The sequence below is a fragment of the Sorex araneus genome, chromosome 8 (genome assembly GCF_027595985.1).
Source record: "Sorex araneus isolate mSorAra2 chromosome 8, mSorAra2.pri, whole genome shotgun sequence".
Taxonomy (NCBI): domain Eukaryota; kingdom Metazoa; phylum Chordata; class Mammalia; order Eulipotyphla; family Soricidae; genus Sorex; species Sorex araneus.
Genome location: NC_073309.1, coordinates 56,998,072 through 57,020,619, shown reverse-complemented (window position 1 = coordinate 57,020,619; position 22,548 = coordinate 56,998,072). Strand labels below are relative to the sequence as shown.

Below are 22,548 nucleotides of genomic sequence, written 5' to 3'. Positions count from 1 at the left end.
TCAGTGGAGAGGACATCATGTTTTGCATGTGGGAAATCTGGTTTCAATTCTTAGCATTGTATTGTCCCCTGAGCACTCCTGGGTGTGGCTCAACCCATGATACTGTATTTACTTCTGGACTTGCTGTCCAGGATCACTTCTGTTGGACTAAGGGACCATATGTGATGCCAGGGCTGGAACTCCAGTTCAACAAATACAAGAAAGACACCCTATCCACTGTACTCTCTCCAGCAATTTTTTATATAGCCTTAGACAGTGAGGCAGCCATGTTAGTCCTGTGCTAACAATTATTTTGATTTGCTTTTGCTATGGACCTTTCTAGTTGTTCTCTGTCATGTGTAGTCCTGGGGATCAAACATACACAAGAAGTATATGTCATGACTTAGGCATATGCAACTCTTGTTGATTTTGTTAGCTTTGATAAAATGAGGTATGGGAGGAGGAGACAAAGTTCTCAGGGGGTCTGAAGCACTCCCGACTGTACTTGGCAAATCTTAACAGAGGCTCATTTACAGCCTATGGATGCACGAGTGCTGCCAGGCCTGGTCCGGTCCAGATCCATGTGATTCTGGGATCAAACCCTGCTCGTTACTGTCTTCCTGTTTCCTGGAACTTGAATCCTTTAACATCATTAGGAAGTAGGCATCCATGACAGACTTTCTGTTCTTTTTTTATTCTTTTGTTCTTTCTTAATGTGATACTAGAAAAAGACATGACTATAGACTCAAGGGTGATTTTTATTAGTTTGTTTTTTGGACCACACCTGCTGATTCTCAGGGTTTTGGGCTCAGGGAACCTACCATATGAGATGCCAGGAATGGAACTCAGGTTCGCCACTTGCTAAGCAAATACCTTACAGGCTCTAATATTGCTCCAGCACCTAAAGGGTGATTTTATTTTGGCCGAAGTGGGCGGTAGTCAGGACTTAATACTGGTCCTCACTCAGAAATCACTCCTGACAGGCTTGGGAATGAAAGGCATCAAACCCAAGTTCGGATGCTAGGCATCAAATCCAAGTTGGGTTTGATATGGACTGCTAGGCATCAAACCCAAATTGGGTGCAGGAAATGCAGGTGCCCTACCTGCTGTATTATCACTCCAGTCCCTAAAATAATAGTTTTTTTTTAAATTTTTTTTTTATTTTTTTATTGAATCACCAAGTGGAGGGTTACATAGTTCTCAGGATTATGTCAGTTATATAATACTCAAACACCCTTCCCTTCACCAGTGCCCATCTTCCATCACCAACCCCCCCAGTATATCTGCCGCCCCCTCCCACCTCCCCAGTCCCCACCCTTGTACGTGGTAAGTTTTACTTCGTTTACGTTTATCTCGATTACATTCCATGTTTCAACACACAACTCACTACCGTTGCTGGGGTTTCCCCCCAAAAAGAAAAAGACAGTCCTATTGCCAAGGAGGCATTTGATAGTTCTCCATTGCTAAGAATATAGAGATATTAAGTCCCGCTGTTTGTTACATAACTTTTCTTTTTCCCCCTTGCCCCGTGCCACCGAGTTCACGCCTGTTTAGTAATCGCCACGCTGTCTGACAAAGGGAAAAAAAAAACCGAAGAGGATGGTTATTTCCCGTCATCAGCCGGCGTGGGGCTCTGGCTTAGTTGATAGTCTAGTAGAGTGTCTGCAAGCAGTTTCTGGAACCAAAAATCTTGCGCTGGTATCGGCTCCAGCTCGAGATTCCACCAGCGTCCCGCTGTTCCATGTACATAACTTTTCCCCTTATATCCCATTCCCACGCCACCAGGTCTGTTTGCTTAATGGACATCACACTATGTTTGACACCACGCCGCGTTTCTTCCCGAGATAGGATATTTCTTCTCAGCCGGCTTGGGGATATAGCTTAGTTCAGTCTAGAGAGATGGCTACCACTTTGATTGCCTTCAATATTTCAACAGAAGACTTACTATTCTTATTAGGATCTCCTACAAAAGTCCGACCCATTAAGAAGGAACCATTACATATTGCTGACACTAAGATGACATTAGGTTGCGCGGCCGCAGCAGCGGCCGCGCAGTTTTGGGTTTCTGTATAAAGACCAGGGAAAATTCTGCCTGAAATTCTATCACTACAATCTTTTACCCTTTTATGGTGCTCATATGATGGGAAAACCTAGAGAAATACCAGGCCCCCCCGCACTGGCGGAAGTGGGAAAGCTCCCTTGTCCTCCTCAGTCATACTGGGGCTGCGGGCGCGGCGAAGTGGGGAAGCCCACGTGGCTGCACTCTCTTTAAGTGTCCGATGTGGGCGGAGACCAGTACTTCTCCGCCCTTGATCTCCCGCCAGCCGCGCCGCGCCGCGCATTTGGGTGCGTCTCTCCATTTTGTGCTCAGAGAAGTGGGGTGGAGGCCGTGCTGTGCTCAGGAGAAGTTGAAGGAGAGAGAGAGAGAAAGAGAAAAAAAAAAAAGAGAAACACCGGGCCCCCGCACGGGGGGCCTGGCGGAAAAGCTCAAATCACATACTGCAGGTTGCTGGCGGGCTGCTGGTGTCCGAAGCAGCTCCGTCTTCTTCCTCCGTCATACTGGGGCTGCGGGCGCGGAGTAAAATAATAGTTTTAATAATTTTTTTCTTGTTTAGAAAATGAAGTATGCCATTTAAGTTATTGTAATTATATATTAAAAAGCATGATTTCTGGAGTCCAGAGCAAAATGATAAACATGCATTAGAAAATAGTTTGGAATTTAGAATTGCAGGAAAGGTATTGAGAATCCCTCCTCATCTTCCTTCTCTTTTTGCCACACACTTTGCCCTTTTTTTAAAAAAATTTTATCAGTGAATTACCATGAGGCACCATTACAGACTTACAAACTTTTATGCTTGCGTTTCAGTCACACAATGGTCGAGTACTCATCCCTCCACCAGTGCCCATTTTCCACGACCAGTGGTCCCAGCACCCCTCCCACCATCCCCACCCCGTCCCCTTCACCTACACTTCCCCTTTTTCAGTCACACCCAGTGGTGCTCAGGATTACCGCCTACTTCTACACTGGCAGTGCTCAGTGGACCATGTAGGATGCTGGGGATTGAACCCAGGTTGGTAATGTGCAAGGCAAGCACCTTACCCACTATACTATATACTCCAGCTTCATTTTCTGATGTTTTTAGCCACCCTGTTGGAAATTTGTTACAGAAGCCATAAGAAAATAACAGGGTATTAACAATGCCCTATTGTGAATCTTAAATGCAGGTGGCTGAACTAGCAGTAGTAGTTGATTCACTCAATTGCAAAGATTAATTTGCACTTTTCTCCTTTTAAGATACTCCACAGGGGCTTGAGTGATAGCACAGCAGGTAGGGTGTTTGCCTTACACGCAGCCAACTCGGGTTCAATTCCCAGCATCCCACATGGTCCCCTGATCACTGCCAGGAGTAATTCTTGAGTGCAGAGCCAGGAGTAACCCCTGTGCATCGCCAGGTGTGACCCAAAAAGAAAAAAAAAAAAGATACTCCACAGACATGTTTATTGAGATACTGTTTTTTTATATGACAGTCTTAAATTTGCTTTCTTGACTTGATAGTCCACCATATGATTGAATACAAGGCATACATAACTTACATAATAGGTAAATGACAATAATAGCTGGTAACACTTGGCATAACCACTGGTGGCTTTCACATGAGTGATAAACTCATGGATCTGCAAATTGACCCAGTAATATCTCAAGTTGTTAGATGTGAAAGCAAACATGTAAATAAAAGACACCTGAAAAAGAATAGAAGGACTGAGTGGAAGCCTATGGGTTCAGGTGCTTGTCTTGCATGTGGCCAACTGCAGTTCCTGCACTGCATATGGTCTCTGAACATTACCAGGAGTTATTCCTGAGCACTGAACCAGGAATAAGTCCTGAACACAGCCAAGTGGAGCCCCTATACCAAAATTAATTAAATAAAAAATATATCTTTTGTCGTTAAGACAACTCAAATTATGGCCAGAGATGCACTCAGGTAGAGTACTTGCCTTACATGTGGCTGACAAGGTTTGATGCGAGGCATCCCTAGTGGTTCCCTGAGTGCCTCCAGGAGTGATTCATGAGTTTAGAGCTAGGAGTAACTTCTGAGTATTACTAGATGTAACCTGAAAGCAAAAAAAATTCTGAAAATAATTACAAGAAACTTGAATAAATTAAATGCTGATCTAGGGGTTGGAACTATAGTATAGTGGGTAGTGTTTGCCTTGCATGTGGCCGACCTGGGGTTGTATCCCCAGCATCCCAAATGGTCCTCAAGCACTGTCAGGAGTAATTCCTGAGTGCAGAGCCAGGAGTAACCCCTGTGCATCGCTTTTTGTGACCACAAAAGAAAAAAAATGGTGATCAGGTTTCATAAGAGGAAAGAAAAACTGTTAACCCCAAATTTATCAGTAGGGTCCATGTAAGAGCCAACAGGATTATAACCAGTCTTTAGAGATATACCTGGTCATTGCACTTTTCTCTGTACTTCCTTATTCCTCAAAATGTAAGGGCATGACTTTTCCTTACAATCCAGTCATTTCAGTATAAGTTTCTGATTTATCTAAAGTGACTGCATTTGAATTACACAGGAGAAAGACAATGGTCCTTTTTTTTGCCCTCTGAGAATATACATTGTTGATTATAAATGATAAACAATATTTGTACAAGAATTCAAATGTAGGGGCTGGAGCCAATAACACAGCGGGGAGGGCGTTTGCCTTACACGCAGCCAACTCGGGTTCGATTCCCAGCATCCCATATGGTCCCCTTAGCACCGCCAGGAGTAATTCCTGAGTGCAGAGCCAGGAGTAACCCCTGTGCATCGCCAGGTGTGATCCAAAAAGCAAAAAAAAAAAAAAAAAGAATTCAAATGTGGTGGCTCTTTGACTTTTAGATGTAAACAGAAGATACACTGTTGTCACTGATAAACTTACATTTGATAAAATATAGCAGCCATTTACTGTCATCCGATTGCTCATCGATTTGCTTGAGCAGGCACCATAATATATCCATTGTGAGACTTGTTGTTACTGTTTTTGGCATATTGAATATGCCACGGGTAGCTTGTCAGGCTCTGCTGTGTGTGCCGGATACTCTTAGTTGCTTGCCAGGCTCTCCGAGACGGGCGGAGGAATCGAACCCGGGTCGGCCGCGTGCAAGGCGAACACCCTACCCGCTGTGCTATCACTCCAGCCCATGTTGTATTATCTGGTATTTTTGTGGCAAATCAGGACTGATGCAGTATAGAGCATCAGGGCTCATACTGTGCTCACCTGTAACTACAGGTAGCCACAAGTGTATTTGCATACTAAATTTAGCCACCTTTTTATGAGTCAACAATATCTTGTAGATTTTGCCATCTTCGTAGCTTATTTCTGATGTCAAAATTAAATTCTAATCAATACCTTTTCCGTATTGGTTATGTTCAATGAATTTCTCTGACCTGTATGAATTCCCTGGAGCAAAAGCCTGTGTGACATTAGTCCCTTCTGTATGATCCTCCTGCAGGAATCCTCCTCTGTCAAATAAAATGAGAACATTGCTGGAAGGCTCTTAGTTCAGTGACCACCTGTCTAGGGTTTTCCCCCAGTATGAGTTCTCTGATAGGATGTCACAAACAAGTTCTTTTTCAGAGCCTTTCCCACGATATCTACTGCCATGTTTTTTTCTCCATTGAGCACTCTATGCATATTGAGTGAGGGAGGAGAATATCATAAACTAATTACTTGAACTGCAGGGTTTCTCATTTCTGAAGATTCTTATGGGTAGACAAACTATCTCTCTTTGACAGTTTCTTACAACTAGAAGTCTGATATGAGTAAGATCTATGTCTATACCTCATGATCAGTTTTTTGGGGAGCTGGGGGGCACACCCAGTAATGCTCAGGTCTTACTCCTGGCTCTGAACTCAGGAATTACTCTTGGTGGTGCCCTTGGTGGGGACATATGGGATGCCGGGGATTGAACTCGGGTCAATCACATGCAAGACAAGCAATCTACCTGCTGTACTATCCCTCTCGCCCCTATGTTCATTTTTTTTGCCGAAGTTAGTTCTGAAATATACTAAAAAGTATTCTTCCTCAGTAGATATTCTCCCGCAGTTGTAAGGTATGTCTTACCACTGAATATCTTCATTGTTAAAAAGAGCTCTGTCCCAAGATTTCTCTATTCATATTTTTATGGTTTTTCTCCTGTATGACTTCTCTGTTACTATATAGTGAAAGATGTGAAATGTAATCACTTTCAAAATTCATTATTGAAAAAACTTTGTCTTGTATCAGAGTTTCCTCAAGAGCCATATTTTCTACATACATCTCTGCTGCTGCTTCTCTGAGTGGCACTCATGTTCCCATTCTCTACCCACTGTGAAAGTACAGAGTTCATACCCTGTGCAATTCAATGTTTCTAGGATTGTGAATTACATTCTAAGAGAATTCTGGTTCTAAGATATATGCTATATGGAGTTAAGTTATTGCAATAGATACTATAGCTCACTGAACCAAAATTATTTACTCTGTAACCCTTTACAGAAAGTTTACAACCCTTTGCTAAGTCATTGTTTTTAACTAATTTAATTTTTTTGAGGGGAGTGGGCTGGGCCACACTTAGAAGTGCTTAGTGAACAGTACTTATTCTTGGCTCTGCATTCAGAAGTCCGTATGGAGAGTCAGGAATAGAACCCAGACCAGCCGCATGCGAGGCAAGCACATTTCTCTGATGAACCATTTCTCAGCCCTCTGTTCTGGAGCAGGTTTTTTTTTCCTTTTTGGGTCACACTTGGTGATATACAGGAGTTACTCCTTGCTCATGCACTCAGGAATTAATTCCTGGCAGTGCTCGGGGGACCATATGGGATGCTGGGAATTGAACCTGGGTCGGCCGTGAGCAAGGCAAACGCCCTACCTGCTGTGCTATCAGTCCAGCCCCTGGAGTAGTTTTATTACACAGCACTATGTAATTAATACACAACATACCTTATGCTCATAACTTTGGACTAAGATGTGAAACTGCGTAGGCAAATAGATTGTTGTGGTGTGAATAAAGGCTTGGGAAGTACCAATGTGGTTCGACTTAGACGTTTGTGCTTCTGCTATTAATATGGCAAAACTAATCTGGCAAACCTGTTGTTCTAAGAAGAATGAAAGATAAAGGAAGATTTTATTTAAATCTTGGGAGCAATTTTTGCAAACTCTTATTATGGTAGAAACAATGAGAATCCCTGATCTAGAGCTGAGGTTATAGCTGAACCAAACAAAAGTACCAGGGAGTCTCATTTTTTAAAAGAATCTTGGGACCTGAGTGATAGTATGACTCGTAGGGCATTTGTCTTGTACACAGCCAACCTGGATTTGATCCCCGGCATCCCATATGTTCCCAGAGCGACACCAGGAGTAATTGCTGAGAGCAAATCCAGGAGTAAACCCTGACCATTGCTTGGGTGTGACCCCCCCAAAAAAAATAAAGCTTGATAAAATGGTAGAACAATAGAATATTCTATGTTTTGTGGTGAAAAACTGCCTAAGGAGAAGAAAACTAGAAAAAGATCATTGAAAGGGCCAAGATGTGGCAAAGGCTCTGGTGAAGAAGTCTAGGAATTAAAAGTAGATGAGAAGTTACACGCTAAGGGGTTAGAAATGTTGGAACTTAGTTGAGATACACTAGGTAGGGGCTGGAGTGATAGCACAGCGGGTAGGGCGTTTGCCTTGCACGTGGCCGACCAGGGTTCGATTCCCAGCATCCCATGTGGTCCCCTTAGCATGGCCAAGGGTAATTCCTGAGTACAGAGCCAGGAGTTGACCCCTGAGCATCGCTAGGTGTAACCCAAAAAGCAAAAAAAAAAAAAAAAAAAAAAAAAAAGAGATACACTAGGTAACCTGAATGAAGGATCTTACTCTCTAAGAGAGAGGGTACCATAGATAGACATTTGTTTTGGCTCTTGCCCAGATTTCCAGCAGGCTCATGCAACCAGCTGTGGGCCCCTTTGCTGTAGTACTGCCTACCCAGAAAACAAAGCCGTGTTCCTAGGGTGTGAATATTTATATGTTAGTTTCATTTCTCAATGGGTGCCCAATATGTGAGAGTAGGGGACCACAAGGAGGAAAAAAGTTAAGGAGGGACAGTGTTGGAAAAAGCTTGAGAAACACTGTTCTTTTTGTTTTGGGGCCACACCCTGCAGTGCTCAGGGATTACTACTGGTTCTCTGCCCTCAGCAGTTAGTCCTGGAAATGCACGGGAGACCATAAGGAATGCCAGGGATCGAACCCAGGTCAGCTGCACACAAGGCAAACACTGTAATGGCTGTACTCCAGCTCCAAGAAACATTGTTCAGGTTTCCTGCTGAATCCTGCTGAGGTATATCAGTCCAGAGCTTTGTGATCCAACAAGAGGCTCCTACTTATTTCTACTTTTTATATACTTCATTGTTTTCCTCTTTGTTAAAAATCAGTGTTTTCCCTCTTTTTTTTTCTTTTTGGATCACACCTGGCAATGCACAGGGGTTACTCCTGGCTCTGCGCTCAGGAATCACCCCTGGCAGTGCTCAGAGGACCATATGGGATGCTGGGAATTGAACCCGGGTTGGCCGCATGCAAGGCAAATACCCTACCTGCTGTACTATTGCTCCAGCTGCCAAAATCAGTGTTATCCCTCAATAAATTATGCATTTGTCTCTCAACAACTCCTATCCCTGAACTGTATTACCCATAAAGATTTTTTAAAAAAAAATCAGGAATAGAAGAGATGGAAGTTGTCATAGGAAAGTTCATACGCATTAGTAAGATAATCAGACCAGCATAGAAATGGAGAGGCTAGAGCAATAGTGCAGAGCCAGAGGTCAATCCTGAGCACAGATGTGTGTGTCCACCCTTCCCCAAAACACTGAAATGGATAAAAATTCTGAAGTGACAAGTGACCTCAAAAGATTCTATCTAGGGGCTGGAGTGATAGCACAGCGGGTAGGGCGTTTGCCTTGCACGCGGCCGACCCGGGTTCAAATCCCAGCATCCCATATGGTCCCCTGAGCACCGCCAGGAGTAATTCCTGAGTGCAGAGCCAGGAGTAGCCCCTGAGCATCGCCAGGTGTGACCCAAAAAAAACAAAAACAAAAACAAACAAAAAAAAAGATTCTATCTAGATATGCGCTAACCACTCGCTTTAATAAAAGATGCAATTAAATAACGCAGTTCAGCTACTTGGATATTATGAAATGCACACTTCTAAGATTACCATAATTTCCATATTCCAGTATTTTGGGGGGGGCACAGGGAATGGTCAGGGCTTATTCCTGACAGTGGTCGGAGGACCATATGGGATTCCATGGAAATTAACCTAGGTCAGCTGGATGCAAAGCAAATGCTCTACCCACTGTACTATCTCTCCGGCCCCTCTACCTCCATTATAACATCATGTTATTTCAATCGCGTAACAAAGATATTGGGGGCGAGGTGATGGGTAAATATAATTAAGTCTCAATCAGTTTATTAACCTTGTCAGAAGGAAGATTATTCCTGGAAGATGGATCTGAATTTACCTGGAGAACTCCAAAGAGGCTCAGAGGGGCAGGGCAATAGTACTGTGGTTATAGTGCTTGCCTTACCCCAAGTTGACTAGGTTCAATCCAATGTAGCACTGTAGCACTGTCCTTCTGTTGTTCATTGATTTGCTTGAGCAGGCATCAGTAACGTCTTCATTGTGAGACTTGATGTTACTGGTTTTGGCATATCTTTTTTTTTTTTCTTTTTGGGTCACACCCAATGATGCACAGGGGTCACTCCTGGTTCTGCACTCAGGAATTACCCCTGGCAGTGCTCAAGGGACCATTTGGGATGCTTGGAATTAAACCCGGGTTGGCCGCAAGGCAAACGCCCTACCCACTGTGCTATCACTGCAGCCCTCAATCAATGTACCCCATATATTCATTTGAGCCCACTATTAGTGGTCCCTGAGCACAGAGCCAGGAGAAGGGCCTGAGCACCTCCATTGTGGCCCCCAAACAAAAGAAAAAAATGTTTATACTGGGGCGTAGGGTATAGTTCAGTGACAGTGATTGCATTACATGTGTTAAGTCCAGAGTTTTAGCCAACATATAAAATGTGATGAGGGGCTGGAGAGATAGAACAGTGGGTAGGGTGCTTTCCTTGCATGCAGCCAAACTGGGTTCCATCCCTGGCATCCTATATGGCTCCACATACACTGCCAGGAATAACTCCTGACATCATTGAGGATGGTGCAAAATCAAAATGAAATGAAAAAGGTAGGAGCGATAGCACTGTAGGTAAGGCATACCCTGTATGTAGCTGATCTGAGTTCAATTCCCAATATCCCAAATGGTCCCCTAAACACTGCCAGGAATAATTCCTGATATAGAGCCAGTAGTAACTGCTGAGCACAGCCAGATGTGGCTCCAAAACAAACAAACAAAAAATGAAAGAAAAATACACTGTTCTTTCTAGCACCTAGGAATTCCACTTCAGCCTTTGTCAGTGGCTATTGGATCTATTAAAGTACTTGTCTAATCTAGCGACTGGGTTCATGGATTTTCACACATTTCTATAACATTTCTGAATGTTTTGTTTGTGTTTTGTTTGCTCAATTTTCTTGGGGCCTATACCCAGCTGTGCTCAGGGGACTCCTCCAGCTATGTGCTTGAGGGTCACTTTATTGCTTGCGGGACAAGCATGCATTCAGCCTGGTAAACTCGGTTGTCATGAATGTTGAGGAAAGGCAACTGTTATGTGTGATATACGGTAACAATTACATATTAATACATGGATTAAGGCTCACATCTCGGTGAAGGAATTAACTCTTATTTGTTTCTAAATATCTCAAGTCATTGCTTTTCCCAGGTCTGAAAAAAACACGCAAAAAAAATCTTCAGTGGCCGAAAGCAAAGCGCGCTCTCTCGAGGAATCAGCGGTCCTCGGCTGCCCCCTGCAGGTCGGACCAGTGCTCCGCGCGCAAGACTGACTTGTGAGGTCTCGGCTACTTCTGGTCAGCTGTCACATCCAACCCAGAGAGTTCCTAATCCGCTCACCTGGGGTTACACTAAAGTTCCGTGGGTGACCAAGAGTGACGTCTTGTATAAATCGCCATTTCTCGCCGAAAGACGGCGCCGCTGAAGCGATAAAGCTAGGCGGCACCTTGTCGAGAACAGGCGGGAGGATCACGCCAGAGCAGGGTGCGGGGGAGGGGTCTAGAACCACGCCGCGCGCACACGCATTAGGACGTGCGGTCTAGCCGCGGCGTGGTTCTGGAAGGTGTGCGCGCCGAAACCTCATAAACCGATGGGGGTTGGCGCACGCGCGTTGGGTGGCCGGTGCGCGCGTGAGAGTGTGTGTGTGTGGGGGGGGAGCGGGAGAGAAATAGGGTGCTGTTTAGACGCAAGGCATTCTGGAAGAATTCTGGCTTTCTGCGGGCGCACTGAAGAACAGAAAGAGGGTGTAGGACCAGGTGGTGCGCACGCGTATTAGAAAAGACGAGCTAGGTGCTGAGCCTTGTGGGAGATGTAGGCCGCGGAAGCAGGCACGCACAGGAAGGGGTAGAAGGGCTTTCTGGGAGATGTAGGAGGCGGGAGCACGCCCACGTGCGGCGGTTGGGTTAGGCCCAGATATCGCGCTTGCGAACTGGCACGCAAAAGTAGGCGGGTTGGGTGGTTACTACGGGTCCTGAGGGACTTGAAGAGGCGGGAATACGCAACCACAGAGCTCTTGCAGGCGCTGCATATTGGCCTGTCTTTGGGGACACAAGCGATGGCCGTGATTCCTTCTGGGAAATGTAGGCGGCGGTAGGAGGTGGGGGGAGTCTTAAACGTGCAGTGAGAGTGTTGTTCATTGCTCCCAACAGAAGTCCGCAGAGCCTTATGGAGATGAAGGCAGCGAGATCAGGCCAGCGCAGAAGTGGCTTTAGAATGAGACGGCGATCACGCGCGTCTGCAAAAGGCTCTGTGGGAAGGATTGCCGCGACACCTTTTGGGAGTTGGAGGCGGCGGGCACATGCAAGCACAGCGGCGGGGTGGGTTAGAACCCGAATTCATGGACGTTAGTGGGGATGCGAGTAGGGGTGCGGTGGGTGAGTGGTCTCTGCCTCAATGCCTTCTGGAAGATGTAGGCTGCGGGCATTGGTGAGCGCAGGGGAGAGGGGCGTGGCGGCAGTGGATGTTAGAAACCCGGGAGTACTGGCTACACTGAGGGTCGTCCTTGGTCTTACCCATGTTTCTCACGTTTGTTCATTTGACTTCATCCTGCATCTCGTTTGAGACGGCCGTTCCCCGGAAATATAAAAACCAGGTTATTTTCCAGCCAAGCCTCGGTCAGTTCCCTGCAAATAAATGAAATGGAAAGTCAAAAGATAATTAAAAAAAAAAAAACAAAACTAAAAGACAGTAAAAAAAAAGTCTGCATGAAGGCCAGAGTAGTGGGGAAGGGCGCTTGCGTTGTAAGGGATCCCTGCCATCCAGAGCCCACCAGGAGTAATTCCTGAGAGCTGAGCCAGGAGTAACCCCTGAGTACCACCGGGTATGGCTCCAGAATACCAAATGAATAAAATTAATTAAAATAAAACAAAATACTGTACAGTAAAAAGTTAGGTATGTGGGGCTTCTATGATAGTACAGTGGGTAGGGCATTTGCCTTACACCCAGCCAACCCGGGTACAATCCATGAGACTCCATATGGTCCCCCAAGCACTGCCAGGAGAGTGAATTCCTGAGTGCAGAACCTAAGTAAGACCTGAGCACCGCAGGGTGGGCCAAAAATTAATATATGTATATATATATATGTGTGTGTGTGTGTGTGTGTATTTGTATGTATTTTACAATTTCTAAATTAACCACTGAAACCTACATAGCTACCTTTTTTTTTTTCTTTTTGGGTCATACCTGGCGATGCTCAGGGGTTACTTCTGGCTGTGCACTCAGGAATTACTCCTGGTGGTGCTCGGGGGACCATATGGAGTCTCATGGATTGTACCCGGGTACAATATGGCATCGTGGGATGCTGGGAATCAAACCTGGGTCGATTGCATACAAGGCAAATGCCCTACCCCGCTGTACTATTGCTCTAGCCCCTACCATTTTTTAAAATAAAAAAAATTTTATTGAATCACCGTGAGAGTTACAAACCTTTCATGTTTGAGTTTCAGTCATACCATGATTGAATACCTATCCCTCCACCAGTGCACATTTTCCACTACCAATGTCCCCAGTATACCCCCCTCTCCCTACCTCTATGGAAGACAATTTTCCCCATACTCTCTCTTTACTTTTGGACATTATGGTTTGCAGTATAGATACTGAGAGGCTATCACATTTGGTCCTTTATTTACTTTCAGCATAGATCTCCCATCCCGAACAATTCCTCCAACCATCATTGACTTAGAGATCCCTTCTCTATTCCAGATGCCTTCTCCCCCAGCTCATGAGGCAGGCTTCCAACTATGGAGCAATATTCCTGGCCCTCTCTCTACTGTCCTTGGGTGTCAGGCTCATATTATGTTACTTTTATATTCTACAAATGAGTGTAGTCATTCTATGTCTGTCCCTCTCTTTCTGGAGTACTTTTTTTTTTTTCTTTTTGGGTCACACCGGGTGATGCCCAGGGATTACTCCTGGCTCTGCAATAGGGAATCACTCCTGGCAGTGCTTGGGGGACCAAATGGGATGCCGAGGACTGAACCCGGGTTGGCCAAGTGCAAGGCATGCCTTCCTGCTATACTGTAGCCCCAACCTGTCCCTCTCTTTTTGACTCATTTCACTTAGCATGATACTCTCCATGACCATCCACTAATAAGCAAATATCATGACTTTGTTTTTCCTAATAGCTGCATAGTATTCCATTGTGTAGATGTTTCTTTAACCAGTTGTCTGTTTTCAGGTGCTCGGGTTGTTTCCAGATTCATAAGTAAGCTTAATTTCTAGTTTTTGAAGGAATGCCCATACTTTTTTTCCCAAAAGGGCTGGACCAGTCAGCATTCCCACTGACAATGAAAGAGAGTCCCTTTCTCTTCACATCCATGCCAGCACTGGTACTTTTGTTCTTTTGAATGTGTGCCAGTCTCTGTGGTGTGAGATGATATCTCATTGTTGTTTTAATTTGCATCTCCCTGATGATTAGTGATGTAGAGCATTTTTTCATGTCTTTTGGCCATTTGTATTTCTTTTTTGAGGAAGCTTCTGTTCATTTCTTCCCATATTTTGGTGGGTTTGAAGGTTGTTTTTCTTATATAATTCTACTAATGTCTTGTATATCCTGGATATTAACCCCTTATTAGATCCATATAGAGTAAATATTCTTTCCCATTCCGTGGGCTCTCCATATTTTGGTCACTGTTTCTTTTGAGGTGCAGAAGCTTCTTAGTTTAATGTAGTCCCATTTGTTTATGTTTGTTTCCACTTGCTTGATTGGTGATGCTTTTAGCTTCAATGTCATGGAGGGTTCTGCTTACATTTTCCTCTATGTACCTTATGGATTCATGTTTTTTTTTTCTTTTTTTTTGGGTCACACCTGGCGATGCACAGGGGTTACTCCTGGCTCTGCACTCAGGAATTACCCCTGGCCGTGCTCAGGGGACCATATGGGATGCTGGGATTTGAACCTGGGTCGGCCACGTGCAAGGCAAACGCCCTACCCACTGTGCTATCTCTCCAGCCCCATGGATTCATGTTTGATATTGAGGTCTTTAATACATTTTGATCTGACTTTTGTGCCTGGCAGAGGTTAGAGAGAGGTCAGAGTTCATTTTTTTGCAGATAGCTGTCCAGTTTTCTCAGCACCATTTGTTGAAGAGGCTTTCCTTTTCCCACTTCACATTTCTTGCTCCTTTATCAAAGATTAAGTGATGAACTCTGGCCCATTGGTCTGCGGGTCTTTTTCTGGTCCAATACCATACTGTTTTAATTACTACTGCTTTGTAGTACAGCTTGAAGTTGGGGAAGGTGATGTTACCCATCTTCTTTTTCCCAAAAGAAGATACCATTTTAATAGCTACTATTCTAATATATAAAATGAAATGCTGAAATTAATCAAATGATCCAGAGAAAGCTGCAGTAATAATTCCATTATCAAGGTACATGTCACAGCAAACAATGATCAGGGATATCGTGGCCAGGGATGTGGCTCAGCAGTAGAACACTTACCTGGCAAGTATGAGGATCTGGGTTTGATATACAGCCCATCCTCCAAATTATCAGGGATATTACATTCACTATACAATGAGAGGAGGTGAAATTAATCAAGACAATAATTCTAAATATGTATGCACCTAAAACTAGAACTCTAAAATAAATGAAGCCAATACAGGCAGAATAAAAGTGTCCTGGTCAAGTAGTGGTGGTGAACGGGTTCAAAGTTCTGGAAGACTTTCATCAGAAGACTTTCATCTCTGCACTTCATGGCTGAAGCATTACCAGGTATAGCCTGCTGGTCCATGAACACTGCTGGGGGGGGGGGCACCCCAGCAAGCTTCAGAAAATAAAGATGAACTAGATCTAAAATAAAGTTGGAATTCTAACATTCCTCTGTAGTAGGACAATTTGACCCTATGATAATAAACTTCATTTCATCTCCCACTTCTGTCTGCTGTGTATAAGGGAAACCCCCACCTGCTGTACTATTGCTCCAACCCCATAATTTTTCTAGCTTTTTAAGAATAAAAATGAGGGGCTGGAGTGATAGTACAGCGGGTAGGGCGTTTGCCTTGCACACGGCTGACCCGGGTTCAATTCCCAGCATCCCATGTGGTCCCACAGTACTGCCAGGAGTAATTCCTGAGTGCAAAGCCAGGAGTAACTCCTGTGCATTGCTGGATGTGACCCAAAAAGAAAAAAAGAATAAAAATGAGTCAATTCTGTTCAATCTTTTGCTTTCATGATGTTCTTAAGTGATTAAGTATATGGATTAGAGATTTCTTCCTGAATTTTTATTTTAGAAATAGTTTTACAGAAAAGTTTCAAAAACTTTAGTAGTTTCTAGAATCAGCCTCCACAGTGTTAACCTTGATATGTTTATTAAAACTAGAAAATTATTTGGTTCAAATAATGATATTACAAATTTTAGATTTTATGCTTTTTACATTATAACTTATTTGGGGAGTTGTAGATGCAGTTTCCCACATTGCATTTATTTTTGTCTCCCTGGTGACCTCAAAATGTGACAATTTGTCATTCCTTCACATCCTCAACACTAGATTACTACTCATTTTGCAGAATATTGCTCAATTTTCTTTTTTGGTTTTGCTTCCTGATTGAGGTGATTTTTCTCTTTTGTCAAGAATTCCAGGAAAATAATGTCTAAGGTGGTACTTAAAAGAGTTCTTCCTGTGTTTGAGAATCACCTTTGATTTTGCTTTGCTAGCAGGAACGTAGCAGGTTCTCTAGGCCTCCCACACCACCTGGTCTTTGCTGTGAGCCCATGCCTTCACCCACTCCCAGGGTAAATGAGTAGTGGGATTGATCGTTTATTTGGTGCATATCTGTGTTATTTTAAAATTTTATCTTATGTGCATACATAAAGCTGAGAAGTCCATTTTCTATATGGTTAAGTTGACTTTTGTATTGCTTTCGCCCTCACATTGGTTTCTAAAATTCGTAGTTAACTCTCTTAAATGTCTCAAATGATATGGATTTTCAGCTTCTAAATAAAGACCCTCAGTGAATGAAGGTTGCAGTTTAACATTTTAATTAAGAACATCATCACATGGAATGACTTTGGTACACGATGCAGTAAATAAAATTAAGGTTCTATAATAATATCTCCCGAGTGCAGGTTGATATAAAAACCGGAATTGGAGTCCGGAGATAGTGCAGGTTTAGAGAACACACTGCAGAGCGCTGCAGGCATGTGTACCTGTCCAGGTGGCCAAGACCCTTGACCTGACACTGACCAATTTGGCTGAGTACCCGGAAGTGGCCACAGGGTCCCTTAGCACGGTTTGGGTGCCCACCCTTACCAAAACAGAAGCCAGAGCAACAGAGGCAAGCGGGCAGAGTGCTTGCCTTGCACACGCCGACTAGGGTCTGATCTTCATAAGGTCCCACAGCATTGTACCTGAGTACAGAGCCAGGTAGTTATCCCTTGAACTTTGCAGTGTGACCCCAAAGTCAAAAAACCCAATAACGGTAAACGGGGAAAAGGAGTTGCACCCGCTGCTCTGAGCAGCTGTCCTGGCAAGACGCGAGAGTCCCCGGAGCGCGCAACTGAGTGCGGAGCCCAGACGCGGGCACGCGCTCTCCGTCCGCCGGGAGACCCCGGGCTCGGGGACGCGCACATCCGGCGCGCGCTCTGCGTCCCAACATGGCGCCGCCGACCTCGCGGGTGAGTGCAGGCGCGACCCTGACCTCTCGGCCTGCGGCTTCCCGCCCGGCGTGACCAGTGAGTGTGTGGAGTCCCGCGGGCGGGGGCTGGGCGCGTCGCGGGCGCGGCCGGGGGTGTGGAGCGAGAGCCGCTCCTTCCCGCTCGGGGTGGGCCCTCGCCGCGTCCGCTCGGCCGCAGCGCTGCGGGACGCAGGTGGATCGTGGCCGTCCCCATCAGTCCGAGATCTGGATGGTTTCCAAAGTGCTTCGGAGTCACACCGGCAACCTAAACCTCAATTGGGATTAATCACCGTCCCTTCCCCCCCGAAGTGTCCTTATCCTTGGCTAGTGAGATTTTGATTGTTCGAAACTTGGGCTCCTTAAGGTGACTTTTCTTTGTTTGGGCGCTCAGGGGCTGCCCCGCGCTTTACTGAGGTGCCGGGAGGGATTTAAGAGGAGTCACTGGCGTGCCAGGCTGTTAGGTCGGCCCTCGCCGGACCCCTCCCAAGGGCTGAGTCGTGCCGAGACACAAAGAGAGATCAAACACAGAAGCAGAGTTTATTCTCACTCACATAAGGGATGGTCTGCGGGTTCACAAGCCCAAAAGGCTTGGAACCCCGAGCATTGGCAGACAATATATATTCTTTATCAGGCAATACAACAAGATACAGTTTATCAAAACAGAACATAACTGGTCCTTACACATGACGGCTATGTTCAATTTTATCTAGGTACAGCAGATGCCGATGCACATTGCCACACATTCCTTTTCTTACCTTACGTGGGACAGAATTCGGTGGTTAGAACATATGGACTTCCCATCTTTGCATTATCTTCAGGGAGAGGCATTTGTTAGAATGAGGCAATGATCTTAGGTGCTGACTGTCTCTGTCAAGCTTAAGGGGAGGCCAGAGGAGGTGCTCATTTAAAAATTGCTGCACTTGGGGGCTGGAGCGATAGCACAGCAGGTAGGGCGTTTGCCTTGCACGCAGTCGACCCGGGTTTGATTCCCAGCATCCCATATGGTCCCCTGAGCACCGCCAGGAGTGATTCCTGAGTGCAGAGCCAGGAGTAACCCTGCTGCACTTTTTTGGGGGCTAGAGTGATAGCACAGCGGGTAGGGCATTTGCTTTGCATGTGGCTGACCCGGGTTCGAGTCCCAGCATCCCATATGGTCCCCTGAGCACTGCCAGGAGTAATCCCTGTGCATGCTGGGTGTGACCCAAAAAGAAAAAAGAAATTGCTGCACTTTTACCTCATACTTCAAAATGGCTTTGCTACTGCCTCTCATTTCCCCCTTTTTCAGTAATTTGAGTTGGTCATCAGACCCACTTGTGATGTACTCTGGGCATTCTGATCCTCCCAAGAATTCATACTGCTGCTGAACAACCATAACCTTAATGTTGTCGAATTTGTCAGTAACAAACTTAGCCAACCTATTAAAAGTGCACAGTCCAAAAACTAGCACACTTGGGGCTGGAGCAATAGCACAGCGGGTAGGGCGTTTGCCTTGCACGTGGCCGAACCAGGTTTGATTCCCAGCGTCCCATATGGTCCCCTGAGCACCGCCAGGGGTAATTCCTGAGTGCAGAGCCAGGAGTAACCCCTGTGCATCGCTGGGTGTGACCCAAAAAGCAAAAAAAAAAAAAAAAACCAAAACAACAACAACAAAAAAAACTAGCACACTTAAGAGCAAGCACAGAGGACCTATGCCTGCAGTGAGCAGCCCTGCTATCCAAGGGGACCAGTTAAAAAGAGATTCGTACTAAGTTATTTCATTCCTTCTTTGTTCATCCTTATCTTAGATTATGCTGGATGACTCCTGAGTTATTAGCATAAAACCAGCACCTCTCCTAGTGCCACACCCAAGCCTCCTATTTTGGAAAGAGGGGATCCAGCCCTCTCTTATTCTGGAGGGCAACCTCACTGGTATATGTAAAGAATGCTCCAAATGTCTCACATTTGTTTCGAGTGTTACTAAGTTGATTTACTCAGTTTACTCAGCTTCTTCCAGTTCTGCTCTGCCTTTACTAGGGTGGCTGTCTCTGCACGATCACTGCAGTTCCCAGACGTACAGCTCGCCCTGGAATGAGCACAGGGACCCTTTTCTGCCTGAAGAGCACTAAATGCTGCTACCCACCTTCATCCGAGTATGTATGCATCTGAGGCATTATATGTGCGAAGATGCCCACAGGTGGGGGCTGGTCTTTCCCCACTATTAGTGAGGAAATTTAGCATGGGCTAAGGCCGAAGGTGCAGGCAGACTAAGAGCCTCTTGGGCCGCCGGTAGATGGGGAGTCTGTTCATCGTTATGGGACAAGACATGGGTGTTCCATCAACTTCTCTCAAACTGGAATCTTCCAAGGTGTACTTTTCTGAAAGGAAACATGTTCCTGCCCCCTAGAGGTCTCCTCAGGTGCGTCGGGGTTGTTCACCCCATGTATACCTGGGAGCGTAGAATCCTTGAACATTGCTCACCAGGGAAAGATTTCTTATCTCCCCTGAGGGAGATAAGAAATTGAGACCCAAGGGGGTCTCAATTCCACCCCCACGTAGAAGGGTGGCTCAAGTTTCACACACAGTACCTAGCTATTTCAGGGGCAGTTTGGTTAAACAGATGATGAATCGAGTCCAGTTCTTTTAGACTTAAGCTCTCTTTCACCCCATCCCCTCTAGTGGAGTAGTCTTGGTGGGGGCTGCAGTGGTTACCAGATTGATGAAAGTTGCAGCTTCCACTGACTCAGGGCCTATGACTAGGCCAGGGTGCATAGAACTCAATTCTAAGTTGTTTTTTTTCTGTTTGGGTCACACCTGGCGATGCACAGGGCTTACTCCTGGCTCTGCACTCAGGAATTACACCCTGACGGTACTCAGGGGACCATATGGGATGCTGGGAATCAAACCCGGTTCAGACGAGCGCAAGGCAAACACCCTACCCACTGTGCTATTTCTCCAGCCCTCACCAATTCTAATTCTTGTAGGAGGCCAATGGGCTTATAGGTTTGGGTAAACCCTATAATCTTTTATAGGGTAAATAGCATTCTGGGGTCCTAACTGCTAATACATATGCTGATTCCTCCAGTATTTCCCCCATACCAGTCAGCAGTTAACTATGAATTTCCTCTTACAGTTAATACCCTAGTGTAGTCACTTTACCAACAAGTCCTCCATCAAAGGTGTGGCTGAGAGTCCAGGTGTAGTGTTGAAGTAGGTTTAGGAGCGTTCTCCCTCCCACAAACTCATAGCCAACAGACTCAGGAATGGTGGCAGGATCCAGGTGCTGCTGTTCCCAGGTCTCACGGCATCCTTTTGGGCTGAATTGGAGGCCAGCTTAAGTTTCAGCGCGTCCTATGGGTCTGGGCAGAAGATTATCCACCTCCGAATGTTGGATGGAGAAGCTGCCTTCTTTTTTTATTCTTTTTGGGTCACACCTGGCGATGCACAGGGGTTACTTCTAGTTCATGCACTCAGGAATTACTCCTGGTGGTGCTCCAGGGACCATATGGAATGCTGGGAATCGAACCCCGGTCATCCGAGTGCAAGGCAAATACCCTACCTGCTGTGCTATCGCTCCAGCCCCGAAGCTTCCTTCTTTAAGTGAGTTCAGTAGATCCACAGCTGCAGTCTGTTTACCTTACCTATAGTAGGAGTAATAAAATGACAATATAAGGACACTTCCATCAGGGCTTCAAATTACAAGCCCATGTTCTCTTTACTGGGACCCCATCACCAGGGTTCACAGTGGAAAGGGCTTGGCTGATCTGCTGTCCTTTTTGCCTTGGTTGCATTTTTTACATTCTTCAGTTCTGTAGAACTGGCTGTAGCTGCTGGAGTGACCTAGTGATCTCAGAGGGTTTAGTTAACAGGACTTCTGGGAGAGATACAGGCAACAGTGGGGAAGGTCTGTCATGTTCAAAAGGGGAAAGCTTTCCAGGTACAGGGAGCACATGACCCACAATAGGGCAAAAGGCAGGTGCATCACCCACCCCTCACCAGTTTCAAGGGTTAATTTAGCCAAAACCTCCTTTCGGGTCCGATTCATCCTTTCCACTTGTCTTGAGCTCAGTGGTCTCCATGTACAATGTGATTTTCAGTCTGTCCCTAGAGATTTTGCCACTTGCTGTGAAAACAGCAAAGGCCAGACTGTTGTTTGGTCCTGTGGTGAGGGGAATTCCCCACCTGGGCACAATTTTTCTAAGATTTTCTTGCTCACCATCTTTGCCCCTCAGTCCTGGTGGGGAAAACTTCAATCCAGAACAAGTGTCAAACACTAACAGGTATTTAGAACCATATTTCCCTTGTCTTACTTTCATAAGGTCCATCTCCCAGTGCCTCCTGGCCTCCCGTCCCCTCTCCCTAGCTCCTGGTTTAACTCCCTCATGGACTCTAGTGTTCACCAGTTGGCAGGTTCTGACCCTGTCAGTACTCCTTCAGCCATCTCAGTCCTGAGATAATAAAAAAATATCCCCATTAGTTCATCCAATGTACTAACTTCCAAGTTTGTGCTCCAGTGTAAGTCCCTCACCAGCCTGTCCCCCATTTTCCTAGGTAAAAGGACTCTAGCAGATTCAACCCGCCACCATTACCCCCGTCTTTCCCAGCCCTCCTGTCCTGCCCTCTCCTCTTCCTCCTTACTGTGTATCGTATCCTGGGGCAACTGGGGACCTGGGAAAGTAAGATAGTGTCAGTCAGGACCACAGGGTGGGCTGCTTCATCAGCCCTCGGGTTTCTAATGGCCTTGGGGGACTTTCCTTTCTGATGTGTAGTGCAGTGCATTACAGTTACTTTCTTCGGGTTCCAAACTGCTTTTATAAGAGTCAGAAGCAGGGCCTGGAACAATAGCACAGTGGGTAGAGTGTTTGCCTTGCATGTGGCTGACCCGGGTCGATTCCCAGCATCCCATCTGGTCCCCCGAGCCCCGCCAGGAATAATTCCTGATTGCATGAGCAAGGAGTAACCCCTGTGCATCGCCAGGTGTGACCCAAAACGCAAAAGAAAAAAAAAAAAGAGTCAGAACCAGTTCTTCGTGCTAAATCTCCTTTCCAGTTGATGTTAAGAAACTTTGCTCCTTCTACAGTGCTCTGTGTATATGTAATATGGCAAAAGCATGCCAGTTATCAGTATAGATGTTTATTCTCTTACCTTCTTTCAGCTCCAGCACCTTAGTCAAGACTATCAGTTCGGCCTTTTGGGCAGATGTATTTGGCATCAGCTTTTTACTCCACAGAACACTATCAGTGGTATATAGCACAGCTCCAGCCTCTCATTACCCCCTCTTATGGATGCTGCCATCTGA

General features: G+C 45.6%; 1 protein-coding gene across 5 annotated transcripts in view; it reads left to right on the top strand.

Annotated features, from left to right (window-relative positions):
- The window catches only part of ZNF329 (zinc finger protein 329), a 95,610-nt gene that overhangs the window by 39,073 nt on the left and 33,989 nt on the right, over positions 1 to 22,548 (top strand). The window contains exons 1-2 of one of the 5 annotated variants that reach the window (XM_055145377.1): positions 17,287 to 17,331; positions 19,287 to 19,402. The exons of 1 other annotated variant lie outside the window; for it this stretch is intronic. The gene's annotated coding sequence lies outside the window, so the exon portion shown is untranslated. Of the gene's footprint in view, positions 1 to 17,199; positions 17,332 to 19,286; positions 19,403 to 22,548 lie in introns of those variants that run through there. 3 more of the 5 variants (XM_055145376.1, XM_055145375.1, XM_012934626.2) reach the window with 3 other exon arrangements.